Source organism: Dromiciops gliroides, chromosome 6, assembly GCF_019393635.1.
Source record: "Dromiciops gliroides isolate mDroGli1 chromosome 6, mDroGli1.pri, whole genome shotgun sequence".
Classification (NCBI taxonomy): domain Eukaryota; kingdom Metazoa; phylum Chordata; class Mammalia; order Microbiotheria; family Microbiotheriidae; genus Dromiciops; species Dromiciops gliroides.
The window spans coordinates 154,764,380-154,778,255 of record NC_057866.1 but is presented as its reverse complement, the minus strand read 5'-3'; the positions used below and the strand labels follow the sequence as shown (position 1 = coordinate 154,778,255).

At 40.6% G+C, this 13,876-nt stretch overlaps 1 protein-coding gene across 3 annotated transcripts in view; it reads left to right on the top strand.

Moving 5' to 3' along the window:
• RNF150 (ring finger protein 150) overlaps window positions 1-13,876 on the top strand; it is a 384,461-nt gene that overhangs the window by 297,104 nt on the left and 73,481 nt on the right. The gene's annotated exons all lie outside the window — the stretch shown is intronic.

Below are 13,876 nucleotides of genomic sequence, written 5' to 3'. Positions count from 1 at the left end.
GCAGTCATTCAAAAAGTATTTATTGAAGTGATAACTGTGTGTTGCACTGGCAGGTAGGTGGCTCAGGGGATAGAAAGCTGGGCCTAGAGTCAGGAAGGTCTGAGTTAAAATCTGGCCCTAGGCAAGTCACTTAACCCTGTTTGCCTCAGTCTCCTCGTCTGTAAACTGAACTGGAGAAAGAGATGGAAAATCATTCCAGTCTCTTTGCCAAGAAAACCCCAAATAGGGTCACAAAGAGTTGGATGTGATTGAAAGGACTCAAAACCAAAATGTATCAGGTGCTGTCCCAAGTACTGAGGATACAAGGAAAGGCAAAAAACATTGTCCCTGATCTCAACAAGTTCCAATGGGGGACATTCAAATTACCATCTATGTAGAAAATATATACATACATGCAGTTCAAATGGAAGGTCATTGGGTGGGAAGTGGGGGAGAGGATAAAAGGTATCAGGAAAGGCTTCCTGTCTTCCCCAAAGGTGTCATTTGAGCTGAGTCTTAAAGGAAGCCAGAAAAGTTATGAGGAGGAGCTGAAGAGGGAGAATATTTCAGGCAGAGTTGGGATATGGAATGCTCTGTGTAAGGAAAAGCAATGTGGCTGGATCATAGAGTAATGCCTTTTTATTCATCCATCCATTTATTCATTTCTTTCCTCCACAATAGAGAAAAAGTGAATTGATCTTAATGTCAACTGATGAGATCTCCCCACTTTTTTTTTTTTTAGCTTTTAAGCTTTCATTACAGCTAAGCCAAGGGAGGCATCATGTGGATATATGTGTGATCTGATGATCTGGCTTCTAATATTGGTTCTCATACTTCCTGCCTCCATGACCTTGGGCAACGCTGTTTTAACCCGAATGGCAGTTTCCTCATCTATAAAATGAAAAGGCTGTACTAAACAGCCTCCGACGTCCCTTCCAGCTCTAGGTCCTGAGGGCTAAGTAAAGAAAAATATAGCAAGTCTAATACAGTATTTCGATCCCCATCCCTATTCTCAACCCATTACAGTAATTTGGAACCGGCTGAGTTTTAAGGGTATGGTACAGGATAGATCTAAGAAGGATAGCCTGCTGATTGTATTTGAAATTCAATAAATTCAACAAAAATTTAATAAGTCCATTTTTATGCAAGGTACTTTGGATACAAAGACATATAATAACAACTCCTCCTCGGCATCATCGTTGTCATAGCGGCTAACATTTATATAGCATCTACTCTGTTCCAGGCACATAGTCCTAAGTGCTTCACAATTATTATCTTGTTTGATCCTCTCAACAACCCTGAGAATGTAGGTGGTATTATTATCCCCATTTTACAGGTGAGGAAATGGAGGCAAACAGGGTTAAATGACTTGCCCAGGATAATACACAGCTAGTAAGCATCTGAGGTAGGATTTGAACTCAGGTTCTCCTGACTCCAAGCCAGGCATTCATCCCACTGTGCTACTGTGCCACTGTGCCACTGCTGCCAAATAAAATAGGCCCTATCTTTAATGAGCTTACATTCTTCTGTGGATACCTATACAAATAAGTATAATACAAGGAAAATTTAAAGGGGGAAGAAAGGAGATGAGTAGATCATAGATGGCTTCACAGAGAAGGTGTCCCCTGAGTGAAGACTTGAAGAAAGAACAGATTCTGAGATGAGGATAGAATGCATTCTAGGCCAATGGAATAGCTTGTGCAAATGCAGAGGGGGGAGATGGGGAGAGTCAAGTTCAAGGAAGAGATAGATAGTGGGGCAGCTAGGTGGCTCAGTGCATAAAGCATGAGCCCTGGATTCAGGAGGACCTGAGTTCAAATCCAGCCTCAGACACTTGACACTTCCTAGTTGTGTGACTCTGGGCAAGTCACTTAACCCTCATTGCCCCACAAAAAGAGATAGATTCCAGTTCTTGCCCTCAAAATCGGGAACCCAGTGTACCCAGGGTAAGGGCCCGTGAGCGTGAGGTGAGCAAGCACGCCCAGCACTGCACAGTCTTACTCACTGGGACAATATCCAGGCGCAGTCTCCACAGTCACCATCTCAGGAGCTGGCTTACCCAAACAAATTAAGTATTTATATGAAAATTAATGCCTGGTATGTTGCACTGAGTCTGCAGCTTTTTTTTTCTCATGTTTACATAACTTTAAATAGATGGAGCTGGGTAACACAAAGGCCAGACTGGTTCACACAGATTTCATTAGCACAAAGGTCCCTATTATCAGTCGACAAAAATACACAGTCCAGAAGCTTATTCTCTTATAAAATGTACACATATAAATAAATACAAACCAGATGTAAAATAAATACAAGGTAATTTGGGGTTGGGGGGAAGCAGGCAGGAATCATTGGTTTGGGATGGAAGTAGAAAAGCCTGGGGCAATGAGGGTAAAGTGACTTGCCCAGGGTAACAGTTAGTAAGTGTCAAGTGTCTGACTTGAGGCCGGATTTCAACTCAGGTCCTCCTGAATCCAGGGCTGGTGCTTTATCCACTGCGCCACCTAGCTGCCCTGCCTTCTAAAAGGCAGAGATGAGGGAATGCTTTCTAGGCATGAGGGTCACAGCCTGTGCAAATGCCAGGGAGACAGGAGATGGAATATTACATGTGAGGAACAGCCCGTTCAACAGGACCACAGAAAGACCGTGCTTAAGTAGAGTTTAACAGGCGTCAAGAGGAATGGAACTCAGCCCGATTTTCTTCGTTCAGTGCTTAAAAAAAAAGGGGGCAGATGTTTCATTAATGGTGAGGACCTTGGACAAGTCTCTTAATCTCAGAGTCTCATTTGTAAAATGAGGACTAGATAAAGGGATAGCCATTTTTGTGGCATGGACCCCCTTTGATGGTCTCTTTTGGTATGTGGACCCCGTGTCAGAGAAATGTTTTTCATTTTTTAGTTCATAATTGAAGGAAATGCTAACTTTTAGTTACAAGCTAGTGAAAATAAAGATGAATATTTTGCCCCCATAAAGCTTGCAAATCCCCTGAAATCTGTCCATGAACCTGTGTTAAAAATCCTTGGGCTAAATGCCCCAAGTTTCTTTCCAAGTCTCCTCTTGTTCTCAACAATTTAAATGAATCTGAGAGATGCTAAACTTGGAAGTTCTCTTCAGCAGTGCAGATCATAACCCATCTCTCTGCCTGCTTGTCCTGGTTAGTTCCTGTCCATGCTCTCCCATAAGTTTGCTACTTGGACTATTCCCAGTGTACTAGTTGCCTTCCATCATCTCTTCTGACACCCTGAGAATGCTAGCGGAACACACAGGATGTCTGTTTCTCATCTCTCTCCCTCCCTGTGTGACCAACTCATCTTTTATTCCGAGCATACGTTTTCTTAAAAAAAAAAAAAAACACAAAACAAAACAGTAGTGGGGGCAGCTAGGTGGCACAGTGGATAAAGCACCAGCCCTGGATTCAGGAGGACCTGAGTTCAAATATGGCTTCAGACACTTGACACTTACTAGCTGTGTGACCCTGGGCAAGTCACTTAACCCTCATTGTCTCACAAAAACAAAAAGCAACAACAACAAAAAAACAAAGCGAAACAAAAAAACCCAGTATTTTATTTTTTCCAATTACATGTAAAGACAATTTTTTACATTCATTTGTTTTGAGGTCCATATTTTCTCCTCCCATACCTTCCTTTTTCCCTCCCTCGAACAGGACTGAATTTTTTATAGTTTATATATGTACAGCCACTAGCATGGCATCTTGGTGGCATCTTTTGCCAGTGCATTATCTACAGCCTGTTAGCTTCTATCATTTGTCTCTCACTGCTCTCTGAAAAAATATTCTTTTTTACTTGGACAATTGTTGCATTTTATGTCTCACTGACAGATGTCACCTCTGTTAGACTTTGGTATTGAGAAGGGCCTTTGTTCCCATGGGAAGTTGGGGGTCATTAAAGGAGCTCTTCTGTCCAATCCAGACTGCTTTCCTCCTCTAGATACCCTGGCCTCTAAGTTCCCTTCCAGTTCTAGCAATAACTCTCTTTCTCTCTACTGTCTGTTCCAGGAAAATATACTAATTTACCTACTTTCTAGGCCTTTCATCATTGTTTCTAAATTTGAAACACTAGCTTGTCCCTTAACCTATTAAAGGAGTTCACTAACAGCAGAATATTAGGAAGGAGAAAGAGAGAAGAAAGAGGATATTTGGTGATTGAAAGAGGGACATACTGTGTAGTTCTGTGTAGGGAACAAGCTGGGCCATCTAGGGATGCCTTCCTAGCTCCCCTTTCCTTCCCCTTCACTCTTCCCATGGCCAATTCAGAAGTTAATTTTGCTTGACTACACAAGTGTGCAACAGGTGCTTTGTTTTTCTTTCATTCTAAATTGAAGGATTAGAGTAGGAGGGAAGGAAACAAGCATTTTCTAAGTGCCTATCAGCTGGTACTACATGAAGCACTTTACAAATATTATTTCATTTCATCCTCACAACAACCCTTAGAGGTAAGTGCTATAATTGTACACATTTTACTGATAAGAAAATTGGAACAGGTAGAGTTTAGATGACTTGTCTAGAGTTATACAACTAGTAAGTATCTGAAACTAGATTTTAACTCAGATCCCCTGACTGCCAAGCTAACTCTATCCACTGTGCCACCTAGCTTAGAGAGAGAAGAGAAGGCAGATTTTTTTGATGATTAAGATGTGTGTGTATACATGCACTTCATATATATATATATATGTGTGTGTGTGTGTGTGTGTGTGTGTGTTTATGTATATGCTTGTATATGTATGTATATATAGCATGTATATACAATTTCTTTAAAATATTCTCATGTTGAAAAGAGTTACCATAATGAACGTAGTGTTTATAGAAGGTTGCATATAGAAGGTAGCTTTTTGATGATTGGAAAAAAGATATATTTGTTTAATGAATATTCTCAAGTTAGTTAAATAAGAATAGTATCATAGAAGGTTACAGTTGGTGTTCTTGGGTGAGATCTCACTGTCGGATTAAAGGGGGAGAGGAGGAGGGAAGGAAGAGAGAAAGGGAAAACTGAAATTAAAAAAAAAATAAGATTAATCTGGTTGGTGGGCTTTTAGTTTAGCACTGAACAGTAGAGGATTCAGGGCAATCCCGGGTTGTGTTGAATGGCTGGCTTCCAATTCACTTGTCCATAGGAATAGCAATAGGGGGAAAACAAAGTTAAGATATAGGAAATAGGAAGCAGGCCCTTCAGATTCCATTCAAGTCTTCATTGAATCCCCCTATCAAAGATGATCAGTGATAGTGAGTTAGATCTTCTGTCTCCTGGATAGAGACTAAGAAAGACTCTATCTCCATTCTGTTCCGTGACCTTTAGCTATTAGGCCTTAGTAGCACTAACTAGGTACTACCAACTCCCCCTCTGCCACTCTGACCAGAGGATGCCTCTCTTCAAAATCACAAGATTCTTTCCCAAAACAGGAGCGTTTATAGAAAAAAGGATTGGAGTCGTATGAGTCATTTAATGTCTTTCTGGATTCATCTGTTGTCCGCTCCAGCTAGCACTTTCCAAAATGGTCATGCTCTTTCCCAACAGCAAATGACCCTTAGGAGGAACTTCTCTCAGGGTATGTTACTTGTTACTGTGTGACTTCATCCCACTAGGTCACAGTGGGCCCCACATGTCCCTTCCCTGCAAGATGAGGGAGGCTGTGCTAGGTAACTTCTGAGGACCCCGCCAGCTCTAAATTCTATGAACTCCAGGAAATGCTTCATAGATGATAAAAAAAATAGTGGGAACTGCTTTTCAAATACACTTATCTATGCCAAGGAGAAGTGCATCAGCATAGTAGTGGAGTGACTTTGGGGATGCAGAATCTTATGAGTCTCCCTATAAACGCACTGTGTTCCATGTTCCATTGTGGCTCCTATATCAACAGGTTTAGCTTTTTACTCTTGTGATGAGAGAGGGATTGGGGTGGGGAAAGAGATCATGTTATTAAAAACTTTTATTAAAATATTTAGGAAGAAGGGGCAGCTAGGTGGCGCAGTGGATAAAGCACCGGCCCTGGATTCAGGAGGACCTGAGTTCAAATCTGGCCTCAGACACTTGACACTTACTAGCTGTGTGACCCTGGGCAAGTCACTTAACCCTCATTGCCCTGCAAAAAAAAAAATAAATAAATATTTAGGAAGAAAGAAGAGAAAGGAGGATAGACAAACAGACTTGGGGGCATCCCATATCTCATACAGATAGTAGTACAAGTTTCATTAACCAGGAAATATAATTCAAAAATAGGAATTAAGTTTAAGGGGACTGGCTACCTGAGAGTGGCCCTGATCGGCCTTGGTCTGAAGACCTAGCTTTGTCTGAAATTGGAATTTCCCTCTAAAAGATCTCAGAGCAGAGCCACCCCCAGCTACCTAGTTTCTTTAGAATTAAATCTAATTTTTGAATGTTTCCTGGTCTCAGAAGCTTGTGTGTCTATCAAAGACTTCTCTGTCTTTCTCTTTCTGTCTTAGGGCTAAAATGTCTGTGTGGCTTCCGAATTAATTTCTGGTAGCTAATTAATTGCACAAGCATCATTCTTTTTTTTTTTTTTTTTTTTTTTTGGTGAGGCAATTGGGGTTAAGTGACTTGCCCAGAGTCACACAGCTAGTAAGTAAGTGTCAAGTGTCTGAGGCTGGATTTGAACTCAGGTCCTCCTGACTCCAGGGCCACTGTACCGTTTAGCTGCCCCCATAAGCATCATCCTTTCAGAAGATAATTTCCCAACGATTTTCCAAGAGTTCTTAGGTTCAATGTCTAGTAGTTTCTTAGTTCCAAAACTTTTAATTTCCTATGGAAAAGACTAGAGGAAAGAAAGACCCTGCAACAAAATAAGGCCAAAGGGAGAAAGTCATTTTCCATCTCTTACCTGGCTACATTATTAACCTTTGGTTATATAGGTACCATTAAAGCCTTTTTATAATTTCTGATACCCTGAAGGAAGGAAAGGAGGGAGGGAGATAATGTATAGAAAGCATGTTACAAACTTTACAGCACTATATAAACATGAGTTGTTATTACTACTCCCTATCATGAACAATATTGCCAACTAAGCTGACATTTTGAGACCCATTATCTTTGGCTGGAATTAATTCCTTGCTCACTGGTCCTTCAGACATCTTGTCCTTCTTCAGGACTAAGTTTAAGTGGTTACTTATTCATCAAGCCTTCTTTGATCCACTTGTCAATTTTCCTTCTAAAATCCTTAGTTGTCCCTATATGCTTAACCCAGCCCTTACCCTAGGAGAGAGTTTGTTTCTTGAGTACAGACTTTCTCATTTCTGTATTTTTACCTGCAATACTCTGCCCATGGGAGGCACTTTACAGATGTTTGTCAAATTGAATTGAATTGAAGTTGGAAGCTTTAGTTTGGGCATTCGGCATCAGCTGAACGCACCCCAAATAAACTTCTCCTTTTTTTGGTCTAAACCTCCTATCCAAATGGCAAAAGTTCATGGCCAGGACAGAACCTTATTGACACTTTGTGTTTGGATTCAGCTCTGAGACTAGAGCTAAGAGGCAACAAAGTACCTTGGAAAGGAAGCTGGATTTGGATTCCAAAAAACTGGAATCAAATGAGGTTCTTGAACTTAACTTTCTACCTTTCTGACCTTGGGCCAATCACATCACTTCTCTTTGCCTCTGTTCGATCATCTATATTATTAGGAGGGTGGACTAGAAGACCCTTGAAGATCCCTTCCAGCTCTACATACCATGCATCTATGAAGTTTTAAACACACTTGAGAGAAGTAGCAACAGTGTGACAAGAGATGTGTTGGAAGTGCATTAGATTATCCCAAATACACTTTTTCTTTTCTCACAGGATCATGAAGAGTGGTCATAATCTAAGCGAGACACTGTGAAAAGGTTTTCCATGTTTGCTAATAAAAAAAACTCTCGTGCTGTATAGAACACCATGCCAAATAAGTTGTTTAAGGGGTTCTAAAGGGGATCACTAGCTTAGTGTAGACCCACTCAGAGAGCATTCCAGTTGGGAAAGGCTGCATTTGTGTTGGTTCTCTATAGCACCAGTGTGACTCCCACACGTTATTAGCTGTGTTGCCTTAGGGAGAGAAAGCTGTGTGAGCCAATGCCAGAGGGAGGATGGAGTTACCCTCCTTTCAGCTCTGGTGGCAAGGTCTCTAATGGAGGCAGAAGCCAGCAGACATGGAGTCAGGGAGACTAGAAATCAAACACCCTCCCCCCCTCATCTGCAGTGTTGAAAAGGAGGAAATGGGAAAGGAGAGGAGAGAAATGTTATGAAAAAGGGAAAGAATACCACACAAGAAAGTATAGGTAAACCATGACAACATTTTTTTTTAATTCAAGGATATAAAAAAACATACATTTGGAAAACAAATTTTGCATTAATTGCTTTTATTTATTTTTCTTTTTAAAATTTCTTTTTAAATTAGTTTACTTATTTTTATAAGAATTTATCTTTCCCACTGCTCTTTCCCCACCAAAAATCTATTTTTTTGTTTGTTGGTTTGGGTTTTTTTGGTGAAGCAATTGGGGTTAAGTGACTTGCCTAGGGTCACACAGCTGGTAAATGTTAAGTGTCTGAGATGGATTTGAACTCAGGTCCTCCCGACTCCAGGGCTGGTGCTCTATCCACTGTGCCACCTAGCTGCCCCAAAAAAATCTATTTTTAAGAAAGAAAATGCTCTTAAGAAAAATGCATAGTTCAGCAAATCAAATTCTCACATTGTCCAAATTATTTCCTTTTAAAACATAGATAGATAGATAGATAGATAGATAGATAGATAGATAGATAGATAGATAGATAGATAGATAGATAGATAGATAGATAGATAGATCCAGATGTGGTGGCACATTCTAAGGCTGCTGGATCTCTTCAGATAAGGAGTTCAGAGCTTCAGTGGGGTGGGTGGAGGGGAGGGTTAAAGCCAATCAGGTGCCTGCACAAAAGTTGGGTACCATATTGATGAGTCCTACTGGAAGTGAGCGGTCACCAGGCTGCTTGACGAAGGACAAACTGACAGGTCAGAAATGGAAATGGGACAGGTCAGAAATGGAAGTGGTTCAGGTCCATGCTTCCATACTAATCAGCAGTGGGATCAGACCCATGAATATCTGCTGAGCTTCCAGTCTGGGTAAGATAAGACACCCCTACAACCCCCACCCATGTTTCTGAGAAAACAAACTAAACTCATCTGTGTGTGCATATACATATATGTATATATTTGTGTATTCATATACATATATAAAGACTCTATGCACACATATATGTGTATAATATATAATTATGTTTAGCTTTATTTAATGTTTATGAAAGCCTGGTTCTTCGTTAAGGTTTTTAATGTTCCACTTGGCCAAAAAGTAGAGAAATACATTTTCCTATATGTGTCTCCTATTTGAATATGCATAAAGTGTTGAACAAAGTGCCCTGGAACAAAGGATGGCCTTAAAATCTAAGAAGATCTGGGTTCATATATTACCTCTCACATATAATTGATATGTGTGATCATGGGTGGTATGATTGGGGAAGCTAGGTGGCACCATAGTGCATAGAGTGCTGGGCCTGGAGTCAGGAAGACTAATCCTCATGAGCTCAAATCTGACTTCAGACAATTACCAGCTGTGTGACCCTGGGCAAGTCACTTTGCCCTGTTTGTCTCAGTTTCCTCATCTGTAAAATGAGCTGGAGAAGGAAATGGGAAACCACTCCAGTATCTTTGCCAAGAAAACCCCAAATAAGGTTAGGAAGAATCAGATACAACTCAAAAAACTGAACAACAAAAATCATGGGTAGCAAGTCACAAACTCTAATTACTCCTGGCATTTCTTCTAGGCCCATAAATTAGATAAATTCTCCATCTGCATCATTGAAGATGTTTCCTCACACTGATAAAATCACAGGTTTGGACACCCTCCCCCCACCAGAAAAAGGAAGGAGAGCTTCATTGGCCCTTAGTTTCCTTTAATCATTATTCCAGCCGACTTTCTTCTCGTTCACGAGTTCATTTCTTACTGCAGCTTATGACCATTTCCTTTCTTCAGGGAAGAAGATGATGCTTCTAGTTATTTGTATGACCATTTGTCATAAAGTGCCTGCTAACAACGTTTATTAGAAAGAAGGGAGGAAATGCACAGATGCTGACCTCTAGGAGATTTTTATCCATATCTTTGTATCCCCAGTGCCTAACACAGTGCCTGACACAATCGATACTTCATAAATGACTCTTATTGGTTGATTGATTGATTTTTTTCTTTGGGCCTTGGGTGCCCCTCCCTCCTGGTTTTCTTTTCGTGGTCATCTGCTGTCTTGGATTTTTGCTTCTGTTGAGGAACAGGGTAAGGAATCTAGATTGTAGCCCCACAGAAAAAAATTTAAGAGTATTTGATCCTATGGAGTGTGCCATAAATAGTATGTGAAGATCTATGAGTAGTAGGAAAGGCATTGTATTGGGAGTCAGAGGGATCATAGAATCCAGGCTCTTCCACTTACCCCCATGTGGTACTTGTTACCTTTGTGACACCACCCGTGTGACACGTCATCTCTCTGGACTTGTTTCTCCTCATCTGTAAAAGGACAGAATTGAACTAGGTCATCTCTTCTGCCCTTTCATGCTTTCAATACTTTGATCCTGACTTGTTGACACTTAGTATTTATGTTAAAAACAAGCATGGGTATGATAGTAAATTTTTAACAACTGGCTCTCAGAGAGGCAGGGAGGAAAAATACACATGACTCATTATTTAGTTTATTCTGCATTATAAACATTTTCCTCATCACTTTCTTAAGTCTAGACAGTCAACAGAACAATAAATCAAACCCTAATTTGTAGCATTTGCTGATTTCCTAGGAATAGATTCTCATGCTGAAAATTTAACAGGTGGTGAGTTCAAGCTAGTTCCAGCATACCCCCGGATTAGAATACTTGTTTTATCTTTTCATTCCTTCATTTGACCTTTTTTAATCCTCTCATTTTGTTTTGATGCAACAACTTCCTTACCACATCTTGAAAATGACATAAAATACAGTACACACACACTTACATTGATGGTATTTGATTTATTAGGTTAAGAGGAGCCATTAAGGATTTTTAAGCAGGTGTTAAACCAAGCCATGCTTTAGGAGGATTCATCTGCTGACACTGTGCGAGATGAATAGGAAGGGGGAAAGACCAGAAATGGGGAGATCATTTAGAAGTCTACAACACTAGTCCAGCCATGAAGTGATAGAGGTCTGAGCTAGGATGATGGCATAGAAACAAAGGGGCAGAAACTACTCTCCTACTTCTGTTCCTACATCCCTCCATCCTTCATCAGCTCCTCTTCCTACACAGCTGTCCTCACTTTGCTTCTCTGCTTCCTTTCTTGTCCATCTTATCCAATGATCACCTCTATCCAAATTATTTCCATATTGCTTTTTGCCTGACCTTTCTCTTGTGCTCCAGAGTCATAGACATGGACCTAAATGTCCTTAGACATCCCATGTCCTCCCCATCCCTACTTCCGAGAGTTATCAGGAACTCAACATTTATTAAGCTGGGCATTATAATATGTGTCAGAAACTGTGCAAAGTGCTGGAGATACCAAAAAAAAAAAAAAGACAGCCCCTGTCCATCCTCAAGAAGTTTATAATCAAAGAGGGAGACATGCCAAAAAAATGCAAAACTGTATACAGGATAAATAGAAAATAATTACTAGAGGGAAATCACTAGAATTAAGCGGCAATAGAAATAAGAAGGTAATAGAAATGTGTTATCACTCTCTGGCTCTTAAAATTAGTGTGTATTTACTTATTTACATACATGGTGTATCCTCCTTGTGGGCAGGGACGTTTTTTTGTCTTTGTCTCCCCAATACCCAGCTCAGTGTTTGGCACGTAGCTGGTGCCTAATAAATGTTACCTGAACTGTATTGAGGGGAATGTCCAAAACCAGATGCCATAATTCCCCCCCCCAAAAAAAAATACTTCTCCTCTCCCTGACTTTACTAATTATGTTAAAGTCTTTTATTGTCCCAATCACTCAGGCTAGAAATCTAAGAGCCTCCTCTTACCTTTACTGTCCCTAACTTTTTTTTTTTTTTGGTGAGGCAATTGGGGTTAAGTGACTTGCCCAGGGTCACACAGCTAGTAAGTGTTAAGTGTCTGAGACTGGATTTGAACTCAGATCCTTCTGAATCCAGGGCTGGTGCTCTTTCCACTGCGCCGCCTAGCTGCCCCAACTGTCCCTAACTTTTAACCTCCAATTAGTACCAAGTCTATGGACCCTGCAGTAAATCTGTCTCCTCCATCACCCTAGTTCAGGCCATTGTTAAATCTCACCTGGGCTATCATATTAGTCATCTAGTCAATCAACTCACCATCAGCCCCCACACCTCTCCACTCTGGTCTACATGTTTTAGCCAGATAAATTATTCCCTTTCCCCAGTGACTTCTAAATAGATTTTAGTGTCCTTAGTCTTGTATTCAAGGCCTTCTACAACCTGGGTGCAACCCGACTTTTCTCATGATACTTTCCCTCTCCTAGTCTTTGCTGCCCCTAGACTATATTCCTAGATATTCCTTGGACGTATTCTGAACTTTTCTTCCTCTAGGTGACATTGCTGACATAGTTCTCTTTCCATCTGGAATTCTGTAATTTCACCTTCTGAAGTCCTACCCATCTTTTAAGCTTAGATGTCTTCTTTCACGAAGCCTTTGATTCCTTATAGCATCTTGATAGTGCCACACATAGGAATTTACCAATTTTTTAAAATTATAACTTGAGGGGATGGAAGAGCCAACTGTCTTATTTGATGATGATGATAGCTGACATAGCACTTTGCAATTTACAAAGTGCTTTATACAAATTATCTCACTTGATCCTCAAAACTGCCTAAGGAGGTGGACTATCCAATGTTAGCCCCATTTTACAGATTAGAAAATTAGTTAAGGTTGGGAGAAGTTAACGTGACTTCCCCAAAATCATAGAGCTAGTAAATGACAGAGTATGAGCTTAGAATGTGATAAAATAATGGGATTTAGCAGATACTCAAAGACCCACCTGGAGATTAATCTAGACTGATTGAATCAAGTGAGAGTGATTGACTGCTGATTAGCCTACTTCAAGTTAACTGGATTGTTATCACACCTGGCTAGCCCTTAAAACTCAATTTGAGAACCCCTTCAAAACCAATGGATTTGGATGATGCCCACCAATCAGCTCGAAGCAGGGTGTAAGGCCCGCCTCTGTTCCAGACCTATAAAAAGCTTCCACAGTCAGCTTGCTGGAGGGTTCGTGATTGAAGCAGACTCGTGGCAGAGGACTTGAGGAAGAACCAGACCACGCTGGAACTCTAGGCTAGATAGGCCTTTTCTTAACTTTCAGAACTCCATGTGAATACCTGTATGCTTTAATAAATGCTTACTGCCCGAAGACTGGTGCTAAAGCTTCTAATTTAAGGCGACCACAATTTAGATTTTAAACATCACAAGACAGTCTTCTGACTCTAGATCCACCTCTCTTTCCACTACATCCAGAAAGAGGACTAGAAGGTCATTAGATTACTTATCTTTGTACCATTTGTCTACTAGCATTCTTCCTCCTAATGTTGGGAAGCTGTTGGGTTCCTCTCATGTTGGAGCAAGGGAGAAGCCTCCCTGTTTCCACATCCCACGTTTTCTAAAATTTGGTAGACAAAGCTGAGAATATTTTTATACACACACACACACACACACACACACACACACACACACACACACACACACACACACACGAACCAGGATAAATAAGATTCTAAACATGTTCCTATTCTCATGAAAAAACAACACTGTTGTTCAGTCCTTTTCACTTGTGTCCAACTCTTCAAGGCCTCATTTGGGGTTTTCTTGTCAAGGATACTGGAGTAGTTGGCCATTTCCTTTTCCAGCTCATTTTACAGATGAGGAAACTGAAGCAAAC